Raw genomic sequence first — 21,210 nt, forward strand, 5'->3', positions numbered from 1 at the left:
GGAGAGAGTAAGAAGCTGAATCCTTTTAACCCACAATGCCTTCTCCAACACTGCTATTGTGAGGCCATCATCTGAGAGGGGAACCCTCTGAACAGCTGTGTGCTTTTAGTTGGCCAGGCTTCTCTTGCTGAAAAGCAAAATGGAGCCCTCTTCTCTTTGCTGTAGAGAGAGATGGAAGGGCTGCATGCCTACATCTGCTTCTACTGCTGGGAGACAATTCCCTTACTTCCCTTCCAACAATGTGATTGTTTGGATAGTGTCAGCCATGGGTGAGGCATTCTGGGTATGGGGTTGGTTACCTTGGCAGGTCAATCAAGCTTCTGGCCCAATAACTCCTCCTCCCCTTTGGCTGCCTGGATCTCAGGTACAGGCCGGACAAGCAATTACTGTTCAAACGGTGAGCAATACCATCTGGAGGAAACACACACACACACATCTAGTACACTGTTAATAAAACCACAGTACACCACACCAAATCTACTCCACCTCTAATGAAAACGAAGTGTCTTAGAAACACTTCTGATCAATAGTTCTGCTCTAATGAAGTACATGCTTATAAAAAGCAGCCTCCTTTGCAATGAACACATGCTTAATGTGGTGCATTAAGGGTAAATACAACCATGTCAACAAAAACACTCATCCCCTCTTTTAAAAAGATGAAATGAAACAATGGAAATATTCATACCTAAAACTCAGAAGGACAAGTTTCCCCCACAGTAAATACACTACTGCTGTCCTTAATAGAGCACCTCTAATTACAGATCTCCACACACCCCACCAAACTAATGGGGAAGACTTTGCTTCTCCTACAGTCTGCCTAAACTTTCTGCAACTTAAAGTAATACTAATCTTTATTCTGCTAAGTTCACAGAGTTTGCTAAAATATAAAGGTATCTTCAAACCGGAACTCAGATCTAACCCTTCTGCCCCTCAGTTGTGGGCAAGTTTGGTGCTTAGCTTACTAAGCTGCATTATCGAGTCATTCTCACTCTTTTTCTGACCCATTTAATATTTAATACAGAGTGGAATGGCTTCAATAAGAGAGACTGAGAAAGGCCCACATCAGAATATCCCATAATTTTGTGGTTAGGAAACTCTCCTAAGCAGTGGAAACCCACTTCCTTCTCCTCGGTAGGCAGAGTGGAAAATTGAACCAGGGTCTCTCACAGCCTGGCTCAGTACCCAAATCACTGGGCTAACAGTTATAAGGGAGTTAGATTAGTGAGATAGGCGTTCCCCTAGTTTGAGGACCCAGTGGGGTATAGATGGGAGACAGACACCTGCATGAGGCAGCTGTGTGTAGGGCCAGAAGCAGATGGGGTCTATGGGATCTTTTATAATAAAAATTGAGGTATTGAGTGAGGTTAGGCACTTCCAGAGTTAGGCAGCAACTGAGTGGGAGTTTTGTGGATTGCAGTAGCACCTAAATCTGGGGTTTAGGCACCTAAGTCCCTTTATTTACACTCTGTACCAGCTACAATGCCTAGAACCCCTGTTTCTGATGTTTGTCTAGTTCTCTGTATTTTCAAGTCTGGGGGCAGATTAAATCAGGTATGTACTTTAGTGCAACAGTGAGGTCAAGATATTAAATATGTTATATATAAATTACTGTGGACAGAGATTCATTTTAAAAGCTGCCATTTTTCAGTTCCTGCCAATTTAAGAGCCAGTATTTTTGAACTCAGGCTGCAATTACATGTCATTCTTTTTAGCAAACAAACTCTTTTTAACCCATGATAGGTGTAGATAGTTACCCAGTTACACTCTTCCACGCACTTTGCTCCTAAGGAAGTATAACCCCAACCATGGAAGTGTAACATTTATTTCTAACACAAAGTGGAAGCTGAATCTGAATGATTCAAACGCTCAATGTTGATTTATTGGAGTACAGCTTCTCCAAAGCTTCCTGACATGCTAAACCTCATTCATATTGTGAGGGACCATACTATTTTCCTTCTGGGCTATACTTACCAATGCCTGAAGGAGAGCTGCTCCATTTTCAAAGGCAAGAATAAAAAACATGTAATATTTACTTACAAAAAGCCCACAGAAGGCCTTGGCTTTCCCACAGACTCCAAAGGTTTCCATTTTGTATCTAGAGATTATTCCCTTTATCTGAAGCCAGGTGGCTTGAGAATTAACAATCCTGCCTTGCACTAGGTGATCTTGTAGGTCTTTTCTATCTCTGTGATTCTGCAAAGTGCAACTTGCTTGTTTTTTTTCTGTTTGTTTGTTTTTAAATAGCATTTGTTGTTTTCCTACAACTAAGCCACAGCTGCTTTCAGATGCAGAATGTGTTCTTCCCCAGTTACTGAATAAATCACGAGATCATCCAGTTACGCTAACAAATTGGTGAAACCAGTCTGAAATAGAACAGGGATGTTAAAAAAACCTCTTACTAATTATTGATATGCTTACTATACCTCCTAGACCATAAGGAATGCACAAGACAGCTGTGGCCCTCCCAACCAGAACTGTCTGACTGCAACCACTTATCATACCTAATGTAGTAAATTACTTTGCCCTTTCTAGAACACAGAGGCTCATGCCTCAGCAAGAATAAGGTATCTTTTCACACTATAGCATTTGGTGTTCCAGAGACAAGCCCTAAAATCCCCATCTTTCCTGTGCATCAAGATTTCGGCATAAAACTGTAGCAGAAACCTGAGAGATCTAATGTGCTAAATTTAGGTTTACAAAGGCATTCCTATTGCACTAGCCTGCAGGTGCATTTACTGCAGTTAAAAGGAAAATGTAATCATAATTTTACCAGAGTTGTTTTTCAGATCTATCTTTCCAAAACTAAGGGATCAGATCAGCAGCATGTTGATTCCTGAGGCCAGAGGTGTTTTGTTTTCTTCCACATTCTCCTTTCAGTGGCAGTGAACATGGTACAGATGACCTGGCAGTACTGGTCAGAATGGCTTGTGGCCCCTGGCAGAAAATTCTTGGGACAGTTTCTCTTGGAAGGAGCAGCACAGAAGGTACACACTTGAGAGAGGAAGAGCAAAGGGGGCTTTATGTCACCTTTGTGCTGTCTCAATTCTGGGCTGATCTGGGAGTCAGAATGGCCCATGGCAAAACTAGAGCAGGAATCTCCTCAGGGCTCCCTGTGAACTGCGTAGCAGTCCAGAATCCACCACAGAGCTCAGTATTGTGCTTACTCTCCCTACCACCACCACCATCGCTCCTGTTGTGGGGATGGAAGGGGTGGGCTATATTCGCCCTACACAGCAGCTACCCTGAAGGAATTCTCCTCCAGTCAATTGCAGCTGTTTCACAGCCCCTACAGAGGGCCATTATGTATTTCTCAGGAGTTGTCTACCACATTAAGATGGGCTAGGCAGAGACCAAAATGTATTCAATCCTCTCAGAACCAGGCAGGATATGCTCTAATATAGTATGGAGTATCTTGGAAATGCTTCACGCCTACAGGGCACTGTTTCTCTTTTAACAATGTGACAGGAAAGCATTTTGTGTTGCAACTTAAATAGATTTGTGCCTCATTTCTTCAGATCCTGTAATTCTCCTCTGCATCCAGTTTACAGAATGAATGTAGAAAACTAAATATTTAGGAGAAATCAAAACAATGTTCAGGGATTCTGGCACATAGACTATTATGAAACTGAGAGGAGAGCTCCATTTCCTATCAATGTCCTCAAGCATGGTACAAAAGGGATATTTGTTTTACTCCTCCCAGCAAAATTCTACATTGATTTACTTTCCAATTGGCTCTTTATATTATGTTTGAGTTATTTATATAGAGCTTTTGATCAAAGCTCTGTGAAAGGATAACAAGGACACAGCAATAAAAGAAAATACAACAAATAGCAACACAAAAAACAAAAGTCAACAGTTGGTGTTCTTACTGACAGCCAAAATATTAGGCTAATAAGAGGAGACATCAGATCATTGGAGGAAACATCATTAAAAAGAAGGATGGGGGATGTTTTGAAATAGGATTTTAAGTGGCAAAGAGAATCAGACAAATGAGGGAGGAAGAGAGTTCCAAAGAGGCAGGCCCAGAAGAGAAAAACATATGATATTTAGATTAGAAATGGCATTTAGAAGAATGAAAAATGATGGGAAGATAAATTTAGGGAGCAGACAGGAAGGAATCCAAAAAGAAAAAAAAGCGGATGGGGTGGGTAGGGAAGGCTCAGGCCAAGTCCCAATTTAGACAACAGCATTAAATATGGGTCAGAATTGTTAAGTGACAGTGCAGCAGCTACAGAGCTAGAAAGGTAGGGTGGTTTTATGGGTAGGGCACTGGACTGGAACTCAGGAGATCTGGAATCAGTTCCTGGCTCTGCCACAAACTTCTTATATGATCCTGGGCAAATCACACAATCCCTCTGTGCCTCAGTTCTCCATCTGTACAAGGGAGATACCAATACTTCTTTGCTTCCACCCATTGTCTGTCTAGTCTATTCAGATTTGAAGCACTTTGGGGGGGAGCCCCTGTCTTACGTGTGTTTGTACAGCAACTAACACAACGTGGCCCTGATTTCAGTTGGGACCTGTAGGCACTAGTGTACTACAAATTAATAATAATGATGATAAATGGATGGGCAGAAAATGAAGTCAAGAAAAGAGAAGAGAAACATAGTGAGGCAAAGCAAAAGTCAGGCATGCTGTCTGGTTTTAGACTGATTGAAGTGGCTGAAGAGAGGATTTTGGAAGGTCTGCATAGATGGGACTGCAGGAATGAAGGCATGCAATCACAAGGACATGGGCCTCATTATAAATCCCTTCTCTGTTCTTCTTTTCATTTTCTACCTATCCATTTATCATTATTATTAATAATAATTTGGTGTTACAGAAATATTACTAATTTAACCTGAGAAATAGGCATTGCTAAATGCAAGCAACAAACCCATGTCTCATCCAACAGAAAACTGTTGTATTTGATGATCCCTTTCAGTGAACTTCTAACTAGACTTTTGTTTCACTGTAACCTGTGTAGGTGAAGGAAGGGATGCAGTTGACAGAGATATATTTTATTTATATCTAGACCTATTCTTAACAAGGCCTGAGAGCACCTCATTCATCCATTCCCTCCTCTGTCCTGCGTTCTCTCTCTCTAGGACTTTGCTTCCTCTCACAGGTATATCACCAATCCAGGAGGAGGGGTATGATGTCCCCCTGGTGTTATCTGACTGGTGATCTGCTAGGTCACTCCAGTCCTTGACTCTGGGAGCCAGCCTTACCCTGCTCTGTTGTGAGAACCCCCACGCCTGGGCTGTTCACCCACAGTCTCTGGCATGTAAGCTGTTCCTTAGATTGTGCAACCGAATGACCCTAGCCAATATCTCCAGTCCTAGACACAATCCTAGGAACCTCCATCTTGCAGTGTCCAGTTATGCCCACAGGATGCTGCAAGTTTGTATGAGTTTGTCAATTTAACAAAGAAATTGATATGTACCAGGCTTGTTATCCCAAGGGGAGTCTCTGACACACTTCAAACCAAATGCACTGCTTCAGGTAAAATAAACAAACAAATTGTTTAACTACAAAGATAGATTTTAAGTGATTATAAGTCAAAGCACAACAAGTCAGATTTGGTCAAATAAAATAAATGCATTCTAAGCTGATCTTAACACCTTCAGTGCCCTTACAAACTTAGATGCTTGTCATCACAGGCTGGCTGGTTGCCCTTCAGCCAAGCTTTCCCCTTCAATCAGCGCTTCAGTCGCTTGGTGGTGATGTCTGTAGATGGAGGTGGAACAGAGAGGAAGAGCATGGCAAACGTCTCTCCCTTTTATCATGTTCTTTCTTCCCTCTTGGCTTTACTCCCCACCCCCCGGAGTCAGGTGAGCATTACCTCATCATACTCCCAAACTGACTAAAGGAAGGGGGGTGACTCACCTGAAACTCCAACAGATCTTTTGTTGCTGCCTAGGCCAGTGTCCTTTGTTCCTGTGAGGCCGGGCTGGGTTTGTCCCATACACGCCCTGATGAGGCATAAACTGCCCCTCTGCTCTTGGAGAGTTTTGCCTGGGCCTGTTTTAAGCCATGAGGACACATTTTCAGCCTCATAACTATATACATGAAATTATAACCTATAACATTACTGTAACAACAATTACTATAACATCACTATAACAACCATGCTCACCGCATCATGACCCTTCCAAAGACACCTGACATGACAAACTTTCCATTGGATCCCACACAATCATTTTATAAGGATGAACATGGAGATGTAGGATGTTCCCCCGAGGTACAGAGCATCACAAGGGGTTCTTCTATTTTAATGTATAATGAGCTTGCAAAAGTATTTTCTTTAAACCTGCCTCCGCTCAGCACAATTTTAAAGCCTTCCAAGCTGTTAAGGAGCTCTGCTGCTGCTTCTTCCTCCTCCTCCTCCACAAAGGGTAGTTCAAGGAAGTACAGGTATCAAGCTTCTTGTATTACTCCCAAACTGGTTGGCAGTGTTATTTGCCAGCACAAATTATCTCTGAGTAGTTCTGCACATCTACAATTCTTAGTACCCACATTTTTCTCCCATCAGCCTTATTCCCATTAGGAATAGCCCAGATTCTTTAATTGACAAGAGACTGCCCACAGTTTGATATTTTCATGTTAAACTAACAGTCACATTACTTTTTCATTTTTAAAAGGTACTATTCTCGATCAGCGCCAACACGCATATTATTGAGTGCCTTTCAAAGCTGGCATTTAAATATTGCTAATGGAATTTCTTTGTAATCATTCCCACTGAGTTTAACTCTGTACCACACAGCATAGCCATCCTAGCATCGGCCATCGACTCAAATAATAACAGAAGATTCATAACTGGCTCTCACTTTCAGTTTTTGTAAACATGATGAAACAAGAAAGTGACTTTAAGAAAGAGGCTCAACAGTAGTACAGTGGAAAGTCTTACCTGGAGGGTAGTTGTGTTTGGGGAACCTCAGAAGAATTTTCTGAACATGGCAATTAAAATAACAATTATGCAAGGAATTCAAACCCATTTGGATTTCTTTTCTGTTGTTAGACTCTTTCCTTTGTCGACACAGATAACTCTATTACTAACCCTGCTGCAATGCACATGTTGCACTAACAAAAGTGGTTCTTTCAGGCTCAGAATTTTTTTTCCTTTTCCTTTTTAAAAATAATCTTCTTATTACTCACTCTTGAAGTGAATGTGTTATTGAAATAAAATCTGGACAAGGACAGGTTGGTGGTTTTTGTTGTAGCTGAACAGCCAACTGCCTTATTTTAATCTGCTATTATTCTGGAAATGAGGAAATATTTTTAACACTCTCAAATGTGTTGGCCTGGTTTGGACAAAATCAGAAGCATTTGTCTGCAGCTGGGCCAAGATCACTCATTGAGGTAGCAGAGCAATACAGCAAACTGGATCATAGGCTCTTTCAGGCAGGGACTATCCTTTTGCTAGGTTTGTATTCAGTGGCTAGCAGACTGGAGTCGTGCTCCATGACAGAGGCTTCCAGGTGCTACTGCAGTGTAAATAATAAACACTAATGAGTTGCACTCTTCCCCTCTAACATAATATAATATGTATATATATAATATAATAACATAATAAACTCAAATGGCTGAGATTGTTGGAACCTTCCGGCTAAAGGAAGGGCAGGCTGCTATTTTTTAAATCTAGTGCCAACTTGTATTTGTATACAAATTATTTAAAATAGAAGTCAAACTCTGCTCTACATCGAAGTCACTTCTGATGAAGTAAATAGCATTGCACTCATGTAACTGAGAGCTGAATCTTGCCCTATTAATTTAAATTGGAATTCTTATAATGGGTCAGACCGATGGTCCATCTAGTCCAGTATCCTGTCTCTGCCAGCGGCCAGCACCACTCGCTTCATGGAAAGGTGCAAGAAACTCCTCAGTGGACAGTTATGGAGTAACTTGCTCATTGGGAATGGCTTTCAATCCTGGTGAGCTGGTGGTTGGTTTATACCCTGAAGCATGAGAATTTATATCCTTATAAAAAATTATCCTATTTAATGTAACTGTGGATCTTCTCTTTCTCCTATAAATGTCTGATCCTCTTTTGAATCCTACTAAGCTCTTAGCTTAAAAATATACTGTGGCAATGAGTTCTATGGCTCAAAAATGCACTTTTAAATATCTCTCCGTTTCATTGAGTTCTGCTATATTATGAAAAAGGTAAATGGGAGTACACAATTTTGTACTCTTGTACCCAATGCTTCCATCATGTCCCCTCTTAAACTAATCAATCAAAATCTTTTCAATCTCACTTCATATGGAAATTTCTCCATGCAGTACATTATTGTGTCTTTGCAAACCTTCCACTTGTATTATGTCTTTACTCAATACCTACAGTAAATACTGATAATTAAGCATAATCCCTTCCTAAATACATATATACAGTAATATCTTGTATCCAATCAACCAGAATGTCTGTATAATGCCGTCATAGCTATCACCCTTTCCTCATTGCAGCTGCTACAGCTCACTGGTTTCAATATTGTCCCCAATCTATTCTATGGGATTCTGCACATATGCTTTTCAAAGATAACATGGGCTAATGAAAATACTGACTATAATCCTCGAGTACATAAAAGAAGCTCTTTATCAACTCACAGTCCTGGATAGCCAAACAGGTCAGCCTCCACAGTAGTCCAGGGCAGGGTAATCCATGCGGCCAGCAGACACACATCACTTGATTTCACTAAGGCCATTTTACCTCTGTATCATGCAAACTATTTGAATTCACTGAGGTCCTGTTCTCTTGTACCAATGACACTCTACTTTTGGATTTAATCCACTGACCATGGCTCCTATATATTTCACAGGCATCTCCTCAAGTCACCCCTTTTCTTCAGCCTATCTTTCGATACAGTGTTCTGCCTGCCTTCTCTGGGCCTGGGGAGATGTGCAGGAGCAACTACACACTATTGGTAACCCTTCTGCAGCCATTCATGATTCTGTAGGGGATCTTCTTTCAACTTCTTGGCTTAAAGAACATCTTTCCCCAAAACTGGGGATCTCTTTCAGACCTAACTAGATTTGTTTGTCCCAACACTAAATATTTTCCAGTAGTCACAATACAGAAGAACAGTGGGATTTTAAAGGGAATTACAGCAAATATGCACAAAGGTACAGTTGTGGCAGAAGTGAAAGAACACAGGAGTCATGTTCTGTGTCATTGTCAGTAGAACTTGGATGTGTGGCAAAGTAGCTTGCCATACAAATTCAATAACAACAATAGCAGAAATTACCACAGACCCCTGAGGAAGAGAAGTCTCTGCATCCAGTCAAGTCAGGTTTCTAAAGACACAGAAGAGGGAGTGAGGAAAATTACTTAACAAGTGCATGGTGATGTGGGTCCCAAGTATAGCTTCAGCTGGTTGAAAAATGGTTATGTATGCCTTTTTTCAAAATAAATGAATAAACAAATAAGTAAACAAACAGAAACGGTTCATTTTCATCCAAATTTTGAAACTTTTTGAACTTTTCCTACCAGCACTAGCTATAAAAGACTCCTGAATAATCAGAAACTCTCTGGTTTTAATAGTATTTCTACTCAGCTAGAGTGTTCTGTCAATTTGCTCCTTAGACATCAGTAAACTTGTTATGTGTAATTTAAAACACACACGAACACTATGGGTCACCTGAAACTCAAATATTACTGTCTCCCCATTGCAGATGGGAGAGAATATGGAAAAAAGGAGGAGAGAAAAAACAGTTGGTATAGTAATACATATTTACCTGTACCTTTACCTAAACATGCATATGACAAAATATTTCTGGCCATACAGTAATTTCTGGAATTTAATAGCCAAAAGATGACAATTTCAGGAATGATACTAAAGGCCTGATCCAAAGCCCACTGAACTCAATAAAAAGATATCCATTGGTTCAATGGGCTTTGGATCAGGCCCTATATCAGAGCTTTTGGCTGGCTAATACCATTGTATCAATTCCAGAACTATCACCAATATTTTGTTATACCCCAGAAAGGTAAATGGGAAGCTATTCAAAAGGACAATGGACGGGAAAGTATTTCTCCATGTTTGGAGTTAACTGTTCTTCAGTGTTGATCTGAATCACCCTCTTTACTCAAATCTTGAGCCTCTGAGGGCAGAATAGAAATCATGCTAAATTATGGTGCATTTATACTGTGGGAAATTACTGTTAGGTGCTAGCACTGAAATTATTGATGTTTTTTTATTTGTGACCTTAATAGTACTTGAAGACTGGTCTCTCTTTTTCTAGACATGAAACACTAGTACCTTGACTTCCTGCACCCTCTTCTTCTCACAATTTTTCTGTGTTATGTGGTACTTCAACCATGTAGCACCAGGAGTCACAATTTTCTGCTTCTAATAGTAAGTTAAAAGAGTAGTGCCAAGCCAGCACCAAAGTGCATCACATTGTAGAGTAATAGTGGCCACATTGTGCTCTCAGCAACATCCGAATAGATCAGGAGTCACTCCAGTGAAGACAGTCTACCTAGTATCATGGAGTGTGGAATTTGGCCTATGTTTGGCGAGAACAATTTGTCTCACTATAATGGATCGTCCATGGCTTAATTATTATTAATAATTCTTTATTGATTCTTTTACTGAGATTATCCATCAGCAGGGACATCCCTACATGAATGAAGAAAGAAAAGTAATGGGACTTAAAAGATAAATCACAATCAGGCAAAAGAGACTAGTGGTGATGTCATATTTTAATTAGAATCCATGAAGGTTTATGGCCAAAGACATTGAAATGTAACTTAATGGAACTATTATGATGTTTTTACTTTCTACATTGCTACAGTGATAACAGACTGTTAGAGGGCTTTCTCTTCACCCTTTCCCCTGGTTCTTGTCACACAGACAGAAAGCAGAACACCAGAATTCCGAGGTGCAGGCAATTGAATGTTTATTGGGGTTAGTTTCAAGCAAACGTATCCATAACTCTGATGCTGCAGAGCCTTGTTTCTCAGCGTCCCATTCTCGCCCGTCATTAGCAGGCATAATTATACCTGAAATGCACATTCTCATCCCATCCCTTATAATTCATGGTCATATTCTGTTTTGGGGCATCATGAATCTTGGGCCTTCGTCCCGCCTTTTTTGTACCCCATGGGAGGGGTAAGGAGTGAGGTTGTGTCCTGGCCAAGGCCAGGCTTTTCTTTGGCCTTTTAGTGTATTATACCTTTCCTCCTTCCCCCTTTGCCCCTCCCGCCTGGTTTCTTGACCTGGCCTTGAAATAAGAGTTGAGGCAGTCTTCAAGTGTGCTCTCGTATATTATACTCCCACCAGGCCCAGTAACAATTGAATTGTTCTTATCTGTTTCCATTATACTAACAAACCCATCTTGCTTGGTAGAAGCAACATACACACTGTCTTTGTTCTTTGTTTACACATATTAGTAAGGATCCTTCTGTTCACACATATTAGTCAGAATATAAGTATATCAAGAATCAAATGGGCAAACAAGACCCAAAATTCTATCTCAGGCGAAAATACTGGCCTGAATCCTTCATTGTCACTAGCACTCCTAACACAGACCTCCAGGCAGAATAAATTTCCATACAGTTTGTGGGGTTTAATGAACTATAGGGGCAACTTACATATCTGTATCCTTGGTTTATTTCCACATAGTTTGCTGCATTCTTCAGGATTTTAATATTTAGTTTTAAAATGACTCTAACTTATCTGGCTGCAAAGGTTGTGTGGAGTCTGTAAATCCATACGCTGCTGTCTCACCGAGTCTGCAGAGAGAGCAGGAGAAAACACTCATCTATACCAAGGTGCTGTGTTCCCCCAGTCGGCCTAATGCAGGGTACGATATTAATGTCAAAACCTAATTGTAACAAATTACGGCAGCCACTGCTGAAAAGTGAGGAGCGCTCTTGCTGCAGAGTCTGCAGGTTTCTGCTGTGCCACAAAGCAGACTGGAATGGACATTCCCTGCAGTGCATGCAGTACATTGGGCCTGTGGGAATAACCCTGCACTGACCAGTGATGTTGACTTAATATGCTAATGCTATTAAATCAGTGGTTTTCAAACTTTTTTTCTGGGGACTCAGTTGAAGAAAATTGTTGATGCCTGCAACCCAACGGAGCTGAGGGTGAGGGGTTTGGGGTGTGGGGCAGAGTGTTTGGGTGCAGGAGGGGATCAGGGCTCTGGACTGGCTGTGCGGGCTCTGGGGTAGGGCTGGTGATGAGGGATTTGGGGAGCAGGGGGGGCTCCAGGTTTGGGGGGGTGCTCAGGGCTGGGGCAGGAGGTTGGGATGTGGGAGGGGGTCAGAGTTGTGGGCTGGGGCCAGGGATGAGGGGTTTTGGGGTGCAGGAGGGGGTTCTGAGTTTGGGGAGGGCTCAGGGCTGGGGCAAGGGTGTGGGAAGGGGGCAGGGCTCTGGGCTGGGGATGCAGGCTCTGGGATGGGACCAGGGATGAGGGGCTGGGGGTGCAGTCTCTAGCGTGGGGCCAAGGATGAGGGATTTGGGGTGCAGAAAGGAGTTCCAGGTTTGGGGGGCTCAGGGCTGGGGCAGGGGATTGGGGCATGGCATTGGGGCATGGACTTACCTCTGGTGGCTCCCGGTCGGTGGTGCAGCTGGGGTGCTAAGCCAGGCTTCCTGCCTGTCCTGGTACTGCAGACGGCGCAGCACCCCCGGAAGCGGCCAGCAACAGGTCCAGCTCCTAGGTGGAGTTGCGGAACTCTAGCGCGGAGGCACCCACCCCTCCTGTTCCCTGTGGCCCCCCTGCCTAGAAGCCAGACCCGCTGCTGGCCACTTCTGGGGCACAGTGAGGTGTCGGAACAGGTAGGCACTAGGCTGCTTTAGCTGGGCAACATCGCGAATAGGACTTTTAACGTCCTGGCCGGCAGTGCAGACCAGACCAATCCAGTGCCTTACTTTCCATGACCCAGTACTGGGTCACAACCCGAAGTTTGGAAAATGCTGTATTAAACAACCTATTAGGACAGAGCAGTCTAGAGTTTGGGTTCTAACTCCAAGCAGCCAGTAAAAAGACAAACAAAACAAAAACACCACTGCCAAAAATGTGTTCATTGCCAGATCAGTGAACTGAAGCAAAAGAATATAACAGTAATTGTATTATTTACACGATAGGTATAGATGATTGCTTCTAGACCAGTGTCAAATGGCATATCTCCATTGGAGTCAATGGAGCTTCATTGATTTACACTAGCTAATGCTCTGGCCCAATATATTTAAACTAGTTTCTAATCTGTAATCCAGGATTTTACAATGGTCATTAAAGCAAAACTCTTCCCTGTTTCCTCCAGATCTGAATGGGCCTATGAACAAGAAACTTTCAGAATAAGTGAACTAAAATCTCATTCATTTTTAAAGGCTGAGTATTTTGACAATGGAATTCCATTTCCAATGAATCTAAAGATCACTTTAGCTACAGGTGACCATAATTTAAATTCTCTTCGCGCGGCCATCAATCTTAATTATAGCAGCACTTCACATTTCCTCCGGTAAGAGTATTTTAGTTCTCCCCTTGGAAACTGTATATTCTCAGGGATTTAAAACACAACCATAAACATAGCTCCAGAATGGAACTTGGTTTAGAACGTCTAAGGCTGAAAGCAAATATTGTCTTCATATTTTTGAAAAGAAAATCATTTCAGCAATTTTTTAATCTTCTAACTGAACTGGACATTCACCTGTTTCAGGGACAGTTTTGCTCTTGTATAGCTGAGCTTTTTTAAAATGCCATTTAGTCACTAGGTAGTCTACTGTGCAGTTAAAGTTTTCACATTTAAAACTTGAGATATTGAGATTGAAAAGTTGGCTAATGCCCATACACAGTAAATCTGTTCCACCCAAATTTCATCAAGATTTAGCTCATGAACCCAGAGGCAGATTTCCAACACTACATGTAGCAGATTAGATGTGAAACTTTCCTTTTGTATCTAATATGTAATCTTGGCCATGTTTCAACTGGATATGTATCAACAGTTCCAGAAAAGCAAAATCCAACATATGATTAATTTTAAAATGAGTAAACACACCCATGTACATATTTAACCAATGCAGGAGAAATCTTTCTACTTTACTGTCACCATTATATAGTTGTCTTCTGGGGAATTAATATGTATCTGTAAATACACATAATATACCAAAATATATGCTGTATGCATAGTATGGAAAGCATCATTAGTGCTTTCATCATCAAATACATCATTAGTGTATTTACATAAGCCAAAGTAACTACTCATCCAAGAGACCACAGCAACTGTGAAGTACTCAGATATTTCAATTGATCTACATTATACCTAATATACAGGGGTTTTTTTAAATACTTTTGATGCATGAATTAAGGGCCTGATCCAAAGCCCATAAAAGTCATTGGAAAGACTTATTTACTTCACCAGCCTTTAGAACAGGTCCTATTGGCACAATTATTGAGAGATTAACATCACTAGCACACCTAAACCTGAGTCTATGGGACTGCAAGTCATTGTTTCGTGTGTTGTATATTGGCTTGTGGTTAGTGCTACATGGTAGATGATCTCTGCCAAAAGTCCCATATCATATCAGAATACACAAAGCTGCCCAACATTTAGGCTAACGTTAGATAGAAAGGGAAAATTCTATATTAGATTGTTGGGTCACCAGATTTTAAATAGTTCTTGACTTTAGCCAAAAGATGAAGAAGTGATTTCAGTTGCTCTATTTTTCTGTAAATCTGGCAATGATTTTTAAATCTGCTGTATTTAAATTCTTCTCTACAGTTAAACATGTTTTAGTTCTGCTTTATGAGATCCCCAAAATGGGATTGGACATATGGATTTGAACCCTTTTATGCCCCCCAACCAGCTTCTGCTGAGCCTATCAGGTTCCTACTGACAATGAGCAAAGGCCAATATTAATTCAGATATGTGGGATTTTTTATTCCAAATTTCTTTTCATTAACATTTGTTTAATCTTTGTTTTGAAATCAGAGGACTGTTTACTTGTATACACATTTACATACAATGCTATAAGTTGCAAATCAAATCAAACTGCCCCAATGTATTTATTGTAAGGTATAATGGAAATATTTGAATCTACAGCTCAGAATCATCTTCTGAAAGCCGAAGGGAGAGACACATCTCACTTTCTCTTCATGCTAATACTGTCCTCTCAATTTCCTAAATGTTCGGTGTTCTTATTATCCTAACTTGAGTAACTGAGGACTGCAGACAGCTGTGTACAAGTTCAGGGTTATGTGTCAGGCAGTTACACTTACTGGGACTCTAGCAATTCTAAAGAGACAGCTGCTGGACAAGTGGCAAACTGACAGTTTTCCACTGACCTCTAATGAACTGCAAGTTCCTGAAGAATAAGAGAATAAACTGCTCAAAAACCAAAGAAATAACAATATGGAATTTAGTTCTTGAAAAAAAATAAAAAGAGAAACTCTGGGTAGTGAAGGAGCCACTGACAAGAAATTCCATATGCCAACATCAGCATAAAATAAAGCGCTTCCTATACATTACAGAAGTTTCATTTCCCAGCCACTCACCATTGAGCTGTTGAGTCGGGACTTTTGAAAATGCAGGGTTTTGTATTTTAACAGAAAGTGACTAGGGATTCTGAATGCCTCCATTTTTTGGTACCCAATGTGAGACACCATAAAGGGGCCTGATTTTCAGTAACTGCTGAGCACTTACCCGCTGAATAGCAGGCTCCTTTAATGTCTCTCAAGGTTGCACGCTCGAACACCAAAGCACCCAAAATCACTAGTCACTTTAGAAAATTTAGGCCAATACCTTTTTCTTTTAATACATGGCTTAAAGTACAGTTAAAGTATCTTATCTTCATACACAATCCTAATAATCCATCACCAGCCCCAGTACTGTCCAGTACATCACATCAGTGATTCAGGCTACAGGCTTGGCATATCAGACAAACCGTAAGTCAGACACCAGCAAGTTAAAGTTTCCATGTGAACTACTACAAGGTACTTACCAAGCAATACTCATAGGGAGGTGACAGAGGGCGAATGGATGTATGACAAGGAGTAATGCATGATCAGGAAGACACTTTGGACCAAACTGTGTGTCCATTTACAACAATGCTATCCCTTTTCATGGATGTGTTTTAAGGCATAATTTGGCCTAGGAAGGTGCAATTTCACTAGCAAGTTTATCTTTAAAGGAAACATGTATTCTGTTAAGTATTCAAGCAAGATGTTTTGAAGTATTCATCTACTCGTTTCCCTTCCATACCCTGCCTTTGTTCTTACCTGCATGCCACCAGTTGCTTCAGTTGTTCAGATCCCAAACCCTACACATGCCATAGTTCAGCATATCTGGAACTGCAAGCAAAACGCTCCTACACTCTGCAGTTTGCTGGCCTTCTCAGTAATGATTGTTCCATCACTGTCCCTAAGGGGGAAAAATCTGCTCTTGCCCCATTACCAGCTGTCTTCAGATCTTACCGTAGCTGCTCGCTCCCTCAAGATATTCCTGCTAACGTTGACTTTGTGTTTTCAGGTGCAATTTGTGATCTTTGTCATATCAGAAAGATTATACACATCTATTTGTACATATAGCTTTCTCGCATCTCCCTTAGGTCTCTATCGCGTGTTCATGCTGCCAAATGTAAGGGGACTGTTGCCCCCTTACTAACATTCAGTGGGGGGTGTTTTAATTGCTAGCTCCCAGTACTAAAAAGGGGGAAGAGTCGATGGGGAATCAGAACCCTGAGACTGACAGCCCCAGGAACAATGGAGAGAGGCCAATGCTCCAGGTCAGCCTGAATTACAGGGTGGGCAGGCTAATCAGGGAGTCAAGAGGCCAGGGAGGTCTTGTCCTCCGTGTGAGCTGGAATTGCCTGGGTCAGACAGAGTGGGGCCGAACTAAGGAGAAAGCAGGGGCCCGAGCTGAGCTGGGGGGCAGAGCTATGCAAGATCCAGAGAGAGCAGACCCTGTCCTGGGAGCAGAGCTGCAGCCCCAAAGCCAGAGGCACAGCCCAGAGAGAGCAGACTTGCTCTGGGAGCAGAGCTGCAGCAACCAGAGCCGGAGGGGCCAGAAAAGTAGCCCACGAAGCAGGTCAGTGCTGGGAGCAGAGTCACAGAAGCAGCCTGCAGAGCAGACCTGTCCTGGAAGCAGAGCTGTAGCAACCAGAGGCAGAAGGGCCAAAGAAGCAGCCCAGGGAGCTGGAGGCAGAGCAGCTGAGACAGAGTGGTGGAGCTGGGGCCAGTGCAGTCCGGAGCTGGGTGCGGTGAGCAGCTGGGGAGAGTGAGGGGGACCCTGGGCAGCGGGCCCAGCACAGGGAGACACCTCAGCCAAGAGGCTCTGCAGGCCAGGCTTCGAACGTAACCCTCACAGGACGGAGACAACGCTGGGCAGAAGGGTCCTACCAGTTAGAGCCTGAGAGCGTGTGACTACCACCAGAGCTAGTGTCCAACCCACAGCATCCCTGCAGCACAGCCAGGGCCTGAGAAGGCGGCCTGGGACCTACAAGGAACAGACTGTGAACTGCCCTGACGTTCCAGAGACACTGTTTGTGATGTTCCCTGACACAGAGTGGTGTGATGTGTTCCCTTTAACCTTTCCCATTTTTCCTTATTCTTTTTAAAATTAATTGTTGATTAAATAACTTGCATTTGCATTAACTTGTATGTAATGGTCAGTGGGTCAGAGAAGTGCCCAGTGCAGAGAGAGTACACCAGAGTGGAGACACCCTAGCCCCTGTCCTAGATGACCCCAGCAGGGTTGGGGGTCGAGCCCCCTAGGAATCCTGGGCCCAGCCTTGTTGGGGTTACGAGGACTCTGCCAGTCAGGAGAATGGAAGGGGAGTGCTCAAGGGCAGGGAGGCCACTGGGTAAAGGAAGTGGGAGCGAGGACTCAGATCCTTTCGCTAGCCCACTTCACTGGTGTTGTACAGAAGCCAGGAATGTTCCCCACAATAGCGGGACTATTTCCCCGCTTACACAAAGATTGAAGTTTACTCCTAATCTCCAGGCTACTGTATGTTCTGCACTAGTACCATAAAGCTTTGCTGGGATAATTTTTACTGTAACTTTAACCTGATCCAGCAGTTACTTGCAACCTTGAATATGATGAGCCTTTTGAGGTTCAGATTATTTAAACCTTCTCATTTGGAATGCAAGGAGACTCGGATTCTCTTTCCCCCTCTGGGCTTTTCCTGCCTCCTTCCTGGATTCTATACCCTCCCAGAAAATTGTTTGTCATCTTTGATCTGCAGTAGAAAGCATATTCTTCCATCCTGTTTCTCATTCATTCAAAACTTACTGTTTCCTTGTTTTTCAGCCTTCAAACAATTTACCATTAAGGTTTCTTGAGATTATGGTGTTGAGGGGGAAATTTTTTTAAAAGGATTAGCAGGGAAATATCAATTTTTTAGCCCTGAAAGAGGGTCTCTCCTAATAGTAGCTCCATTTGGAAAAATCTCTCCTTCAGACTGCAGACAAGAGCGGGTCTATGTGCATTACATCAGAGATACCCTACATGGACTGTTTTGTTATAGAGACTCACATAGAAAGCTGGTTGTTTGTCCTTTTTTCTGTTCACAGAAAAAATTAGACACAAGGGGGAAATTGTGTTTTGAATCTTTAAAGTAACACCTTCTGAATGGGATCACTGTCAAGGAAGGTGAATGTTTAGGCCTAATAGCCTTGAGTGAAATTGACCACTAACTTAACCCTTTGTGCTTGGGTGGAAATTCAGTGGTGCACAGGCCCTTAAGAAGGGCGAATTTCACCCATCGACAAAATGTCATATAAAGCATCTGATTAGGTCTCCATACATTTCCACCATTGGACTACACTTATAGATGAGGAAACCTGAACTATCCTAACTTGTACCCATTAGCTGATTTCTGTAATACTGTAGCTTCATTTTCCTCTCACACTCCATGCCTGTGTACCAGTTTTCTTCGACAATGGTGAACAATCCAAATCTTTTAAAACCATGCTCTCTTCTTTGGTAGTATGTATAGATAGGTCCTTTCCCTGGTCCTACTGAGGTCAATGGGCATTTTTCCTCTGACTCCAGTTTTTGTAGAATTGGGTCCTTCTTTCCATTCACATGATTTTATCCATCTCCATCTCTTCGTTGCAAGTCTATTCATGCTATGAGTATAAAAAATGCTGGTTTCAAACTACGATGGAATGGGTAACTGGTTGATCAGGGGGGTTGATGATAAAATACACAGAGCTTTTCACCTCTACCAGTTTGTCCCCAATTCGCATCTAGTTGCTAGAGCTGGCTGAAATATTTGTTATTAAAGATGACAATTTTAGTCCTCAATTATGGAGAGCACAATTTTCACAAACTAAGCCTAATTTTCTTTGAAGATACTCATTTTTGGAAGTACTCATTGAATAGTTCAGATTCTTGGTTGTTCCTGAACTGTTTCCATCAATCATAGGTATTCATATTTGTGTTTTGTGGTTGGCCACCTAAGGGCTTGTCCACACAAACACTGAGTTCGTGACAAGCTGTTATGTAAATCGACCCCTCGCTAGCCTGTCCATGTGGATCCAGCTGCCGTGTACTTACAGTTCTCCTCTAGTCCACTTTGATCTACTCCCATCTCAAAGAGGAGTAGATCAAAGTGCGCTAAGGAACTGTTAGCGTTCTGCAGCAGCACATGGAGTGCAGGGTAGATTTACATCTTGGAGTGCTTGTGTAGACAAACCATAAGTGGCACAGAATTGTTTCTACACCCCATTTGGATTAATTAAACTTTTAAAACAAGTGAATTGCAAATAACTGATTATTTTAGATTGGGATTTTCAAAGGGTTTTAAAGTGAATTATGCATCCAGTATCCATTGACTTTTAATAGGAGTTAAGTGTCTAACAGTCTGAGTTCCCTTTGAAAATCACAGCTTGGATGAATAAACGTTTGGGCTAAGATTCATGAAACTTTCAGGATTCCAAGCATGTTCACAAATACTCAGCAGTTGCCCACATACCCAGGAATAACACAAGCCCAGGAATCACAGCAGAAAAATGCTTTTATTCATGAACATATTCACAAATAAATTATTTACTGTTTAGCCAGGTCTAGTTGTCATGACAATAGGGTGACCAGATGTCCCATTTTTAAAAGGACAGTCCCGTTTTTTGAGACTTTTTCTTATATAGGTGCCTATTACTCCCCGCCCCCGTCCCGTTTTTTCATAGTTGCTATCTGGTCTCCCTAGGTGACAAGTCATGCGCATACAATAGTTGTTTGCCCTGTGTGAAATTAATTGGATATATCAGTCCAGTTCATATGAGACTGGTGTTCAAGGCAATACACATTTAATGAATTTATACTACAGGATATGTTTAACACAGTGGGCCAGTACATTTACTTTAGTGGGACTGCACTAGTGTTACTGAGAGCAGAAGAGAGGAACAGAGGTTCTGTAGATTAAAGCACTGGATTGGGACTCAAAAATTCTGGGTTCAATTCCTGGCTCTGCCACTGATTCCCTGTATGACATGGGGCAAACTACAATCACTCTGTGATTTGGTTTCTCATCTGTAAAATGGGGATAATAAATGCTTTGTCTGTCTTGTCTATTTAGGTTTAAAACCCTTCTGTCTTTTAATATGTTTTAATATGGCACATTGCACAATGGATTGGGGCCTCTAGGTACTACAATCATACAAATAATAATTTAGTTAATATTGCTGAAAAAACTATGGTAAAATATCAGATTAGTGCTGGGTCACAATTTCTGCAGTATAAAAATGTATAGGATCCTATTCTTATCTGTTAAGGCTTGTTTTAAAAACTCCTGCCATTTGAAGAAGCCCTCAACACCCCCCAGTAAAAAATCTAATTCAAAAGCCACATAGTTTCAGGAAATACAATGCTAAAAAACAGAGTTATGGCAAAACTAGTAATAAAATTATCAAGCAAAAAGCTGCTATCGTCAAATTCAGACATACATCTAGCCAGCTTTGCAGCTACAATACACATTTGCTGCATATAAAAATTCTGCACTCAATTCTGGCAGTATGCATTCGTCCATTTCTTTGAGAACCAAACCCCTTATCTGTATGCAGACTGCTTTTGTTGAGAGCCTTTCTTCATGTTCTCCCTCTCTTCTTAATTAACAGAAAACAGTTATGAATATTAAAGAACAAATTAACAACAGTGTAAATAATTTCTGGGTGTTTGTAGATTCCATATTTAGTTTTTAATTAACCCCCACTGGTTTCAAAAGGCTGTTTAGGAGATAGATATCCTTTTTAAATTCTCGTTGTTGTTTTTTAAAGGTAACAATGAAA

At 41.7% G+C, this 21,210-nt stretch overlaps 1 long non-coding RNA gene across 1 annotated transcript; it reads right to left on the bottom strand.

Annotated features, from left to right (window-relative positions):
* Positions 1 to 3,246: 3,246 nt before the first annotated feature.
* LOC122460801 lies at positions 3,247 to 20,132 on the bottom strand. Its single transcript, XR_006282310.1, has 3 exons — positions 20,007 to 20,132; positions 13,364 to 13,368; positions 3,247 to 3,256 (listed from the first exon to the last, which is right to left on the bottom strand). It is a non-coding gene; the product is annotated as an uncharacterized LOC122460801 (long non-coding RNA).
* Positions 20,133 to 21,210: the final 1,078 nt, after the last annotated feature.

Source organism: Dermochelys coriacea, chromosome 6, assembly GCF_009764565.3.
Source record: "Dermochelys coriacea isolate rDerCor1 chromosome 6, rDerCor1.pri.v4, whole genome shotgun sequence".
In the NCBI taxonomy this organism is placed as follows: domain Eukaryota; kingdom Metazoa; phylum Chordata; order Testudines; family Dermochelyidae; genus Dermochelys; species Dermochelys coriacea.